This window comes from Furipterus horrens, unplaced genomic scaffold, assembly GCF_987537825.1.
Source record: "Furipterus horrens unplaced genomic scaffold, mFurHor1.1.pri manual_scaffold_6, whole genome shotgun sequence".
NCBI classification, from domain to species: domain Eukaryota; kingdom Metazoa; phylum Chordata; class Mammalia; order Chiroptera; family Furipteridae; genus Furipterus; species Furipterus horrens.
In genome coordinates, this window is record NW_028327176.1 from 49,497,129 (window position 1) to 49,510,932 (window position 13,804).

A 13,804-nucleotide genomic window follows, 5' to 3' on the forward strand; every position below is an offset into this window, starting at 1 on the left:
TTTCTGGTGGGCTTCAGTTGATGGCGGTGATTAGACGAGGTGGCACGTGCAGTCTGAGTCATGGAGGAGGCCCTCGATGGCCCCTCTACTTACTGCTTAGGCTTCACCTGAAGTTTGATGTCATCCACCGGCAACATTGGGAAGCTGTGCTCTGAAAGCCAGGTTTCCACCACGGACCCTGGACAACACTGAGGCCTTGGGAGATAAGCTTCAAATGGAGGCTTTGCTCCACCACATGCAATGTGACCTTAACCCATTGCTGAACCTCACGAGTAAAGTGGCACGGTGATGCTGGCCTCGAGTGTTGTTGGGAAGGTTGATTGAAGTCGTGCATTAGTGGGCCTGGTGCCCGGGTGTTGAGTAAATGGCCATTTCCATCCCACATCCTGTTCTGGGTGGAACTAGTACTGCCACAGTTCACTGGCCGGGCCCCAGTGACCAGCTGCCCCCAGGATAACACTAAGCTCTTGCTGCTCATCTGGTAGATTCCTCTGTTTTTGTACTCATCTCCCCAGCTACAGTCATACACAGATAAGACAACCCAAACTATCTGGAAATGTGTCCAGAATCTGTTTGCTGATATATATACTTATCTGATGTTTATGGGATATAAGGCCGAGCTCCACGTGAGACCTTTTACATTTCTCCTGGACAGCCTAGGGTCATCTTCTGCCATCTTCACCTGTATTCAGTTATATATTCTTTTAAACCTAACCTCAGACTCTGCTTATTTCTGCCCTTTTCCCTCCTCCTGCTTCTTTTGATAAACCCATAACATGTCCTCCATTTTGCCCTATGGCCATGAAACAATTTCCTTCCTTTTCTTTAGTTTTTACCTTTTGTCCTTCATTCACCCATCGAACTACCAATATTTCGTTCTCACACAACCATTGACCTCCTACCCCACAGAAAAAAACCACAATGAGCAGCATCTCAAAGCTTAAAAGTATTTTTTATTACTCATACACTAAATCTATCACATTTATTTATTCAACTTTATTGTTTTAAATTACAAGAGCATAGAGAAATTTATATCTGTCTATCTATGGGGGAAAATGCGGTATCCAAATTGGCACCAACAATGCTAGCATGTCTTCTGCATAGCCGTAGTATTGAGAAGATTCCATTTCCTTTTCCCTCTCATTGAAATCCTGCACTCTCCCCACAGGGCATTTGGCAGCCTTCTCATGCTGTGGTTGAGCCTTCTTCTTCATGGGCTCTTGCCCTGCCCTCTGTGCATCTCTGTTGGGCTTTGACACGATGGGCCCCAAAACATTGGGTTTCTTCCAAGAAATTGGTTGAGGGGCGAAATCGTGTAGTAGACAATGACTTTGAGTCTTGGGCTGGGACTGGGGCTTTGCCACAGCCGAGCAAATGGGCGCCTGCTGGGAAGAAGTGCAAGCTGATGTCTTGTAGGGCACAGGGCTAGGAGCAGCAGACTGACGAACCATAGTCCGAGCAGAGTTAGGCAAACCTGGTCGGGAAGGGTTGTTTGAAATTGCCTGAGGTGGTCTGGCTGGACCTGTCAAAGACACAGCAGTCAGCTGGGATGAATTGACTGCAGTAGGTTGTGCCAAATTAGAATGAGGCCTGTCAGGGCTGGTCAAACCTGGTTGGGATGGGATGTTCCAAATTGGTCGAGCTGGTCTGGCAGGACCGGTCAAAGATTCAAGAGTTGGCAGGGATGAACTGACCTTAGTAGGTTGTGCCAAATTAGAACCAGGCCGGGCAGGGCTTGTCAAGCCTGGTCGAGATGGGTTGTTTGAAATTGACCAACCTGGTTTGGCGGGACCTGTCAAAGATGCAGCAGTGGGCTGGTATGAATGGACTGCAGTAGGCTGAACTGTGTTAGGACCAGGCCGGGCAGGGTTAGCCACAGCAGGCTGATGTGATGCCACAGGCTGTAGCCTGTGAGAAACTGGTCGAGCCTGAGGCTTGTACAAGTTAAGGAAAAGGAAAGGTACCAACATGACCTTGCCAGGAGGCGGCAGCTCATACTGAGATGGTGATGGACACTCTTTTTCAGCACTTCCATCTCTTTTCTGACATTTGACCTGCGCTTTTTCAGGACCTTTGCCCTCATGTGAGGTACTCAGCCATCGTTTGAGAGCTGGGGGTGGCTGGGGGCCTTTGGGGTTGCTTGTGTTTTCCAGGGCCCGGGAAAAAGACAGTTCAATTTTTTTATCACTCTTCTTCCCCAGTGCCTGGAAAACCTGTGCAGACTCCAACATATGCCTACCTAGGCAGCTGCGAGGCCTTTTGAAGGTCTCTTGGGTCAGCTCAGGTTGAGATTTCTTCCGCTTCATATGGGGAATGATTTGCTTCTCTTCTGCGGTGATATGGTTCCCTGACTGCTTAGTCTCTTCAGCTTTCTTGGAGTTGTTGTCTTTGTTTCTTTTGGTCTTTTCCTGCCCGTGGCTCTTAGTTTTGCTGTTCCTGCTGGGTGCAGCTTTCTGTGGCTTGCTCTTAAAGTACTTGACGCTGTTCCTGGGGACCCTGTCACTGGCTACAACTTTGCGAATACCCACTTCTTCCAAGCATACACAGTCTGGGCTCTTGGCCTTGATTTTAGCTTTGGGTGCACCACTGATGGGCTCAGAGGTTTTATGTTTGTTCTTCTTGGCTTCATCAGAAGGAGTCTTAATGACTCTTAACTTTTTCTGCACCTCATTCAACTTGATGGCTCTGGTGTCTTTGTTTCTGAGCACCTTGGGACCTTTGGATCGATCAAGGTCATTCAAGGATTTTTCGAGCTGTGGAAAGTGAATATTCTCCACCAGTGTAGTGATGTCTGCAGAACCATCAATAGTCAGCCTCATTTTCAAGTGTCCCTTGGTTCTTAAGACTCAGGCTGTTCTCCCCAAGACCAGCGATTTCACAACCTGACTGCTTTTCTGGGCCAAGGCGATCAATGCAGGCCTGGATCTGATGAATATCAGGGTCTTCTAATGGGAACCATGGAGAATCTTGGTTTTCTATTGGGATCTGGTAGGCATCCAGAGGCTTTGAAGGGTTGACTTTAATATCATCCAAATTCTTATTCTCTTTCTGTTCCTGGCTTGGCGCTGGAGGCGCTGCCAGGAAATTACTAGGAACCGGGACTGGAGCTACCATTGAAATGTCCCTGAGCTCAGGTGGTGCAGTACTCTTGAGTAAGTGGGTACTTCTGTTCTCGCAGGACTTGGGCAATCCTGGAGCCTGTGGTAGGCAAAATGTTGGGCTTGGAGGTTGCAATCCCAGGGAAGTCTCCATCCCCAGGGAACTCTCCATCACTACAAAGAAATTAAGGAGAAGTCAGTCCCTGGTAAGCAAGATGCTCCCCCTTACACCAATCACGCACCTTCCTACAATGGGAAAGGATCATGGACAGTGCCCTACACTAGGTGCTAGAAGGCAACAGTTCTACTTCCTCATGGTGGTCATTTGATGTTATTGTTCCATGGTTTTCTTTGCATTTCACAAGAATGTTATGAGTCAAAGAAAAAGTAAAAGTGATTTTTTAATTGTTTTAGAAACTTAGCAGTCTTATAGAATACTTTTAATTCTCTCCACTGTCCTGAGAGAATAAGAACACCTCACAAAACCAACTAGGAGAGGGAACGGAGCTGTTCCTGATGAAGTATATAAACAAGGACAGATTCTTAGCCTGCCTGCTGTGGACATGATCTTAGAAGACAACATCTTAAATTCTGGCATAAACTAAGAAAGTGAGGGAAAGTGAAACTGGCACTGTCACAGTAAGAGTTCTGAAATATCTTTACAAATAGAATAAAGCAAGATATCAGGCAAGGGGGTGCCTTAGAGAGCGGTAGTACAGGGCAGTGAAAGGCTGGTATCCCTTGATATGCTCTTGTGGTTTTCTTAAATAGAGCACACATGACCTTTACAGTGACCCACCTTCCCGACTCTATTACGCGTTCTCATAATGACTCTGAAAATGCAGAGCACTGGCTGAGGGTAGTAGCTCCTAAATCCATGTGCCTTAAATTTCACCTCTCTGTGGACTCACTGCTTCCCTGCTGCAGATTGGCCCTATTTTTGAATGCTGACCTTACTTCTCCTCCTTCTTGCTCTTTGCACTCACCTTGAAAATGTGTCTCTGCGATGGTCTGAGCAGAAACAGAGGAGGAGATTCCAGAGGTGGAGGACAGCGGCACCACATTTGTGGGCTGATCGTCCTTTAGTACCATGACCACCTCCAGTTGAGGGACAGAGGCTCTTCTCTCTGGAAGAGAAACAACAGAGCCATAGTATTAGAAGCAGGGGTCAATTCTCCAGAGCGAAGAGGCCCTCATGTGCCTAGATTATAGTAATATCCCTGGCTTCCCTCCTGGTAAGGAAGTGACAGGCTATGTCCCTGATTTGGAATCTGAGATGGTGTCACCTGAACAAGGTGGGCAGAAAGTGATGGATACAGAGGGGCCATGTTATTGGCATCTGAATTGGTGTCATACTGAGATGCCACAGACATGGAGGAAACAGCTGTATCTTGGTCAGTAACAGTCACAGTGAAGTCTCTGAGTGATGATGACTTCTTTTCAGAGCCTCCTGTGATAACCCACTGAAAATACCAGGATTGGAAGCAACTGAGGTGAAGATCTGGCTCTGGCCAGTACCTCCAGGCAACATAGTTGTGCTAGCATGTTGGTAGAGGTAGGCGATACCCACGAGTGCTTGGAAGGAGGTGCCAGAGGCTGATGGCAATAACTTTTCTGAACTGACAGCTAGAGCAGAGGCTCTGGTCCAGTTGCGGACCCCTCCTGTTAGGGAGGCTGCATTGCTCACTACTGAAACAGAGAGCTGCAGTGGATTTGAAGTTCCAAGGAAAGGTGGATTTTGGCAATTGTGGGGAACAAGACAGTGATGAAGAAATCAGTGAGACTGATGAACTCTCACTATGTTTCAAGAATACCGTTATCTTCAGATTGTCGCTATCAGAGAGCCTCTAATACCAATACTTACTGAGATGTCAAAAATCAAACAGTTTACGATGGCTGTAAGTGCTGGAGCAGTTTGCTGCTCTTCTATCTTAACTGCCCTTGCTCCCAACTTGGCAAAGTTGTGCAGAAGACCCAAGTGGTTTGGTTCACATATTGTTCTCCAGGGTAGAAGCATCCTCTCCTTGCCCTGTCTTCTGTTTGAGCCTGCACTCGTGTGGATTTGCATGCTATTTCCTAGAACTGAAGCATTTAGAACCAGGAGTCTTTAGAGAACCTCTGCTCTAACATTCTCATTTCATGAGTAAGGTAACTGAGGCTCAGAGAGGTCAGATAGAGTTGTTTAAGTTCTCCCTTTACATCAGTATTATTCTCAGGTTACATAACCTCAGCATCCTGACTGCCCTGCAGGACTGTGCTCTGAGCATTACACAGCCATAAACTGGGAGCAATACAACTTCTAATGTAGGTGGGGTTTTGTCCATGAGAAACCAGTACAGCTATTACCATTGTAATCTTCAGTGTCTCACTTGTCTGAAGAATTCACATGCTGTTCCTTAGAATTCTCAGTCTAGTTGGTAGATTTAAAGTGTCAATCTTACTCTCTTGAAGTCTAGTTTCTAGTCCTACCTCAAAATGACTGTCTGAGAGTGAGTTTCTCAAAGTGTTTTTTGAAAAAAGAAACATCATTTAAACTCTTGGAGGTTTAGGCTATTCAACTATAAAGTGGCTATAATATTAACTGCAATAATTCATACGTGAATAAGTAAGAATTTAAATATGACTAGTAAGTTCTGGAAAGAGAAAAATCATGAAAAACATACCACAGCACTAAAAAGAAATATATAGACATAACAATTGGGGCTTGAGGCAAACATCAAAGCATAATAAATTTACTAATAAGTGAAGTTCTGTTTGATACATGCACTATTATAACAGAGAATACTGCCTATTCTAGTTTAGTGAGTGGTATTAGCCAAAAAAAGAGAGAGAAATCCAGTCCACAATAGAGATAATTTTGAATGAATTTTGAATGCACTGCATATGGACAAAGACATAATTGCATAACAAGCAGCAAAACGCAATCAGCGAGGAAGTAGCAGTAGCCCCAATCTATGCAGACAAATATTTCAGTGCAAACTGGTGGAAAGCAGAGAGCAAAGTAAGTGTAAAGGAATTCCATTATTGTGCTCATTCCTGTTTGTCTGAATATTACACAGCAAGTAACAGACAGTGAGTGCAGTAGAAATAGGTATTCCAATTTAAATAACCACATAACAAATACAAATGAACACTTAAAAAGTATCATGAAGGTCTTTGTGTTTATCTGAAAACCTAGATTAGAATCGTCTTCAACATCGAGGAATGTGCCAAACCCAAGCCTCGAAAACTGTCGTTGCTAGAATCCAATTAAATTTAATTTAACGTAGGAGTCTCCACAAAATTGTTTCTTGACAAATGTGAAATTGGAGATGTGGGGTTGACTTTTTTTTTTTTTGGTCTTTTTGGATAGCTAAGAATTAAAAAGAGATGATGGCTGTTTATCAGTGTGCTCCCTGTATTAGGAAGAAACTAACTGTAAAGCCAAAAACCAGCTCTGACTTGGAACATACATATCACACAGAGGAATTTACTCTTTCTGATTCAAATTAGGATATATCTTATTTTTAAATCCTAATTTTAGTTTTAATAGATATATCACTGAAAATGCTATTTTCTCCAGCCCCCCTACATAGTCACTATTAGTTCTTGTATATAGGAATCATCATTTCCACAATATAGTTTTTAAGTGTTTACATTCAAAACTGTCAGTTGCCATCTGTGTTCAGAGGGCTGATAGAGAAAAGGCAGAAACTGAATATGACTTTTGTATAATCTACTTTGCCAAGTAATACCCTATTCTGCCTTACTTACCATCCTAGTCTAGTACTGTAAGCATTCACTCAAATCACCGTGTTACTTTTTGTTTTTGTTTTTTTCCCTCCCTAGTCTGAGCAGATTTCACCCTACTGTCTTTCTGCTTTCATTTAAAATCTTGGGTTCCCTTTAGCATTTCATTCCAAACTGCCCTTTTTGCTCTTGCAGGCTCCTCCACGCTGTCCTCCTTCTTCGTTCTTATGGTTACCCCTCCATCATTCTTATATTTTCCCCTCCCTCTTGGTTCCCCCTGTTGGCCTGTGCTGATCAAAACAATCCTAAACTTCTTAAATGTAGATACTTGCCCCTCTACAGCCCGGTACTCTCCATCCTCTCACCCTATGTTTCCTCTTCATCTAGTTTGGATAGAAAACTCCCCAAACAGATGAATGTAATTTTTTGAAGAGCGCTAAATTCAAAATACTAAAGTTGAACTACTATTGGTGGGAGAACATCACACATGAGACATCCTGTATATATATTGCTAGTTTTGTACATCACATAGGTTTCTCTCTGCTTCTGTTGAATTACCCTCAAGAAGCCTTGATTTCATTTTCCATATAGGTGTCCTTTAGGACTCAATATTGTAAAAGAAAGGGAGTAGAGAGAATAACCAATGTAACATCCTATTGTAACAAATGATGAAAAAACAGATTTTGCGAGAGACTCAATGACTTGTCCAAAATTAAGGTAGTGAATGTCAAAACAAAAAGTAAAATTAGATCTCCAGATTTCTAGATCAATACCTTTCCCCCTTGTTTTATGCTATTTGACTCTACTGCTAAATTTGAGGGCAAAAGAAATTTGATTAAAGCCTGTAAAAAGTTTCTTTCCTTACCTGACATGGTGAGAGAAAAAGAGGAAATATCAACTGTAGATGCAAAGGGTGAGGACACAATATGAGAAGGCTGAGTGGCTGGAGCCAAAGAGCACTTGTGCCCAGTATGAAGGTCACTGGTCACAGTGGTCACTGGTCACTGGTAGGTGCGATGATCTAAATTTATTCTGCCGAATGGTGGTAGGTTGGTGGGAGAATGATGTCACAAAGCAGGCAGTTTAAAGAGACCAGAGAGCCAACAGGGGGCTCAGATTCCCAACAACAAGACAGGATTGGATGGAGGGAGTGGTGGGGGAGCTAAGCGAACACCTGAAGAGCTGACTTCTGGGGCAGACGTGGTAGTCCACAAGGCAGATGAGAAAGTCTTGCTTTCCCCAGGCTCTTAGGTTAGGGAAAAAAATCATTTCAGTGTTTCTATAAATGCTCCTTAATGTAATCAAATAGTAGTTAATGCTCTATATTACATTGTATAATATATATGTTTATCATTATATATGTTGTCAATATCCTCAGGGAGAAAGGAAAGGGACATCCAGGTTGCACAGTTACAGCTGTCCTGAAGTTTTATCAGACTGTGTGATTAGTGAACTTACTGCAGCTTTGGAGGAGAAGAGAAAGGGATTAAGGAGCTCTTTGTATGACTAGGTTAAAGAGTAAAATGACGTCTGTTGAGTACATGTTGTGGAGAATGATGTGGTCCAAGGTTCTCCAGTTTAGTTCCTTCCTCTTGAATCCTACCTTCTTTGAGCTGGGCTGAGCTGGACCAGTTTTTACTTGCATCTGTCTTCTGCTCCCCTTTTCTTTTTCTTCTTTATTCTCCACACTGTCAGAGACAAGTTTTCATCTTGTTTTCTACTCTCATGGGTGTTACTTCCTGTCAAATTTGAGCAGCTGGGTCTTCCCTTCAGTGTCTGAGGCTTCCTCAGATGGACTCTGCCCATTAGAAGCAAATACCAAAGAGCGAGGGGTCAGCTCATTGCAAACCTTTCCGCTGCCAGCATTTGTCTGCAGTTCCCTGGACTGGAATTTGCCACCTGTACTTCCTTGGCCGATGAAGGAATGCTGCCATCCTGTTCTTTTATATGGGAGAGGCATTCACGATAGTCTCCTTTTACCTTCTCACATAAAGGGTATCCAGTGTGGCAGTTACTGCAGTCTCCTCCCCCTTGCAACAGCTGCTGTAGAATTTTGGGCCTCTAGGATTCTCTGTCTGCCATGTTTGGGTACAAGGCCAGGCAGAAATGAAGAGGAGGATAGTTGGAGAAAGCCAAGGACATTCATGGAGAAGAGGGAAGAGGCAAGGTGAAAGTGTACAGGAAAAAGGAGATTCATGTGGATTTTTATGTTTCCATGAGAAATAGGTTGACACATTCTGGCCTCATTTAGTATTAACAGGATATATGTGCAGGTAGAGCAGAAACTCCTAGGAGTTCTGCACAGTCTAGAGAATAGTCTTCCATGTATTTTCTATTTTTTTTATGTCATATTACCTCATTTATATCATTCACTGGTATGTCTATGAATATAGACTGCAGCCATGCCCTGTATCAATGCTCTGCTTTAGCCCACATGTTTTTTTTTTTTTTCCTAGTCAAAAATTCTAAGATTCTGTCATTGTAAGACACATCGCATGTTTTTGTCCTGATGACTATTTAGAAGCATCACAAACCAACTTGACCTGATGGATTTTGTGGAGAAACTAAAAATACGTCTGTGAATGAGGCACTGTGGTGAGTTACACTGTGCAGCAAGCAGAAGGGAGAGATGTGTGCAGTCAGCCCGACTTGGCCTGGGTTGCCTCTGCTTTTCTTCCCCTGCTTAGCACTGCTCACACTCACCACTCCTGTGACTGTACTGAGGGCTGACTTGCTATTGACCTAACAAGGTGGGGCTAAAGTAGGCATACAGTTTTTCATATGGAAAATAAAACAATAAATAATAAATAATAAATAGCAATGCAGGAATTAACTGTTTCATACACCATATCTGTAAACCTCCATTTGCCTCTCCCCATTTTTCCATTAAGCTGCTTTTTGGGGGGAAATATATGGATCTAGTGGGCTTTTTTGTTTTGTTTTTTAATGATAAGCTTTTAGAGGTGCATAGCTCAATCTGCCTAGGGGCTTTGTATTGCCAATGACTAGGACGTTTGTGATACAAATGCCAAGAGCCCACAAGAAGATAGCTCATAGATGGGATCTGCAGATAGATATTTTTTATAGGCCTACTTTTTCAATTATGACATAAGTGTTTTTTGTTTGTTTGTTTGTTTTTTGAGGGGTTGGATATAATGCCTGTCTGAGAGGAAATTTTGAGGGGTGTTGCAGTGTAAAGATGTGGCTTCTACTTTAAGGTCTTCCTTCCCCATAAGCTTCATACCTCTCTGATTGTAAACTTACATGATACTGGCCTATAATGTGAGGCTAAAAGTATATGCCAATCAGTCTCTCCTTTTTCTGTATTTCCATGGAATCAAGGGAATTCATTGCTACTGCAGTTTTGGAGGGGTGGTATAAGATCGGGGGCAGGTGTGGTAAGATAAGTTCTGGTAGCACTATAAAATGTTTACGTGTTTCAAAAACTCAGTTCCAACATTCAGTTCTATCCAGACAAATTTTTAATTTGGCCTTTACTTGTGCTCAGCCTGTATAACTATTTTCTCTCCATAGGTCTATCCATTTAACTTTTAGCTTGTGCATTCACCATCATCTTAACCTCTAAAAGCATCTTAAATATAGGAGGAGGAACCTAAAGAAGTTTAGCCTGGAACTCTAAAACTTAACATCGAGCTCTACCATGACCTAAAACCTTTTTATAGATCATGTATTGTCTTATCTCACAGACCTTCTTTCCTGCCTTTTGTACCCATTGAGATAACTAGGACTCCTCTTGATGAAACATACTCAGTCCATCTACCCCTGAATTCTTTGCTACTTTCACTTTTTTTTTTATCTTCACCTAAGGACATACTCATTGATTTTAGAGAGAGGGAAAGGGAGGGAAAGAGAGAGGGAGAAAAACATGGATTAGTTGCCTTTCATTTGCGCCACAGCTGTGGACCAAACCTGCAACCTAGATACCTGCGCTGAGCAAGAATCAAACCTGCGACCTTTATGGAACAATGCTCCAATCAACAGAGCCACACAGCCCAAGGGTCTCACTTTTGTTTTAATTAAAGACTAGAATCCCTTAAATCCCTACATGGTACTTGGGGCCCTACCAGATACTGGTAGATCTTATAGTGTCAACAACTACTTGGCTGTTTGGTGTTCCAAATATCCTTTGCACCTATATTTTCTATTCTTCAGCTCATGTTGTATTGTTGCAGGAAGACAGATCTCTGGGTAGGGGCATTCTCATGCCCCACCACCCAGGTGACATCCCGTGACTCAGGAGACGATGAGCAACTCTCGTCTCCGCCTTCGGCTTTAGGCTGTCGAGGCCACTGAGTCGTGGAATCCTGGGTAAAACAGGTTCTGTTGTGTACTCCGTCTGCTTCCTTGTTAATGAAGTCTTGATATGGAGCTGGCTTTGAAGATTAGAGTGTCTGTCTGCCTCGCTTCCCTGATAGGTGCTAGACATATCAATGATACCATCACTTGTAAAATTCTCCTATTGTTGGCTGTAAAGCTCATACCCCCTGTTCTATTTTTAGTAACTTTTGAAACCCTAATAAAAGGAGGATGAGGCTTCTCGCTCTCCGCTGATGGTCTGAGCGAGCCACAGCCCTCCGTTCGTTACTGGCCAATCATCCTGCCTGCCGGATTTATTTCAGCGTCCGAAACCACAACAAACGCAACATTGTATTCACTCCCATCCAAAGGCCTACTCTATGCTGGTTCCCATACTTTCGGGAAATCCTATTGTACCTAGGTCTAGATTTTCTTGTGTCAGCTATAACCAAGTTTGTTCCCACCTCAAGCCATGTCTTATAACGAATTGGAGGTATAAGACCAATGTTGTTTTTCTAGTTTCTGATAGATTTATGTCACATTTTGTATATTGTCAAGTCCATAGATATTTGTACCAATAATACTTTTTGGTCACTACACTCCTATTGTATATTTTTCACAAATACAAAATAATATTTTATGTTTTAGCACCAAATTTGAATGTGCCTAATCGTAAGTTTGCAGATGGTGCTGTGCTAGCTTATATATATTTTTGCAAATGGCAATTTAATACTATTAACCCATTTTTAATTATGTGGAAGTTTTCAGAATTGTAAATGCTTGTGGATATAAACTTGGTTAGAATATGACTGTCTGAAAAATGTTAACACTAGTGATCTTTTTACCCGTTTATTTAATTATGTCTTCAATAATTGACCTTTCTGACATTTGGTTTACCAAGATCTCAAATTGTTGTGAAGATTAGTAAGACTGTATATAATGTACTTTCAGAAATTAGAAACTAAGAAGTAAAGAAAGAAAAGCCTTTGCCATTATAATTATCTGCAGTTTGATCTGAATTTTGGTGTTCTATTCTGCCTTCAGACCTACTGTAGGATATGCTGTCCTTTCCTGTTTCACTTGTAGTGGAAACGAGAGATTTTTCTAACAGACATGGATCTCTATGCCTGATACTGTATGGAAATCTTAGACTTGAGCTTTCCTCTCACCTCTCAGTTATTTTTATTTTCATTTTCACCAATAACTTTATTGATTTGGGTATGTTGAGTGTGTCCGCTATCTCCCTCATGGTATAACATTGATTGTTCTCAATTAATGTCTCAATTTGATCGCTATCAACTTCAACTGATGTACCAGACCATGGAGCATCACCTAGCTAGGGACCTCTGGCATGAAACTTCGCAAACCATTTTTGACAAGTTTGATCAGTGATAGCACATTCTCCATATAGTCTGTTATTTTTTGTTATTTTCTAAAATGTAAATACATACTACTTGGCACATGATATAACCCAATAAAAGCTTCACTGTGAGTGGGAATGTAGGTTAAAACTTTGTTTTTGATGGGCAATTAGCGGTATCTTTCAAAAATTTAAGTCCGCATATCCTTCATCCCAGAAATTCTACTTCTAGGAGTTCAGCTATAGTTTTATACATGTTTAAGTGTATTCACATTGCATCCTGTCTGTAACGGAAGACAAAAAAACTAAAAATAATATTAAAAGTCCATCAATATTGGACTGCTTATATATATTATGGTACTTACAATGAATGGAATGCTATGTGACCATTAAAAACGATAAAATGTATGTACACTTAAATTGACTGAGGAAATTATAATTTTTGTGGATATATTGTAAAATATATATAGTATGCTTGGCCCTGGCTGGTTTAGCTCGGTGGATTGAGCGTCGGCCTGCGAGCTAAGTGTCGCTGGTTCGATCTTCCAGTCAGGGTACATCAGAGAAGGAAAACTCTGACTCCAAAAAACCTCCGCTGCCTTGCGGCATACCTCTTCAGGGGAAAGGCTAAGGGAGTAAACCCCGACAGAAAATCCGGAGCCGGAGTCCCTAAGGCGGTTTGACGTTGTAGTCAACACCGGCAACTCCTGCGGCGCACCTGAAGCCAAGCTGTATCGACTCCGTCTTTCCCTTGGACCCTTCAGCTGCGAAGAGAGGGGGGGTCTGCTGCATGGGCAACAGCAGACCCTCCATATCACCCTGCCCAGGCTCTGTAGCTTCAGCGTCATCGCAAGATGTCGATTCAACACGGGAGGAGACAGATACGATGTCACTCCCGAGTCGGACTGCACAGCCATTCTCGGCGGTGCAGATAGACTCTTAAGAAGCTACACCATCGTCTCTCGAGACGGACAGCTGCCGACGACGATATATAGTATGCTGCTTTCATATAAAGTAGAGGATATCCATATTTGTACCAATATTCACATACACTATACAGTAAGTGTGAATGTAAACACTTGGAAAATACCTGGAATGACCACTCAAGGAACTGGGAGAGGGGGCTTGACTTTTCATTTCACGTGCTGTAGTAGCTGAATTTTGAAGGGTAGATACACGAACTCAAGGGCCTGTGCTACAGGACGCCGGCTCAGGAGGACTCCGTGGTCACTAGACTCCTGCTTGCTAATCCAAGCTCCCGCCAGCCGGCGTGGTGACGTCATCATAAAGCGCGGCGGCG

At 42.7% G+C, this 13,804-nt stretch overlaps 1 pseudogene across 1 annotated transcript; it reads right to left on the bottom strand.

Annotated features, from left to right (window-relative positions):
• Positions 1 to 933: 933 nt before the first annotated feature.
• On the bottom strand, positions 934 to 13,787 carry LOC150006132 (uncharacterized protein C2orf78-like; annotated as a pseudogene). The gene is made up of 5 exons (XR_016511879.1): positions 13,647 to 13,787; positions 8,677 to 8,807; positions 7,693 to 7,808; positions 4,085 to 4,847; positions 934 to 3,272 (listed from the first exon to the last, which is right to left on the bottom strand). The product of XR_016511879.1 is annotated as an uncharacterized protein C2orf78-like (transcript).
• Between the last annotated feature and the right edge of the window lie 17 nt (positions 13,788 to 13,804).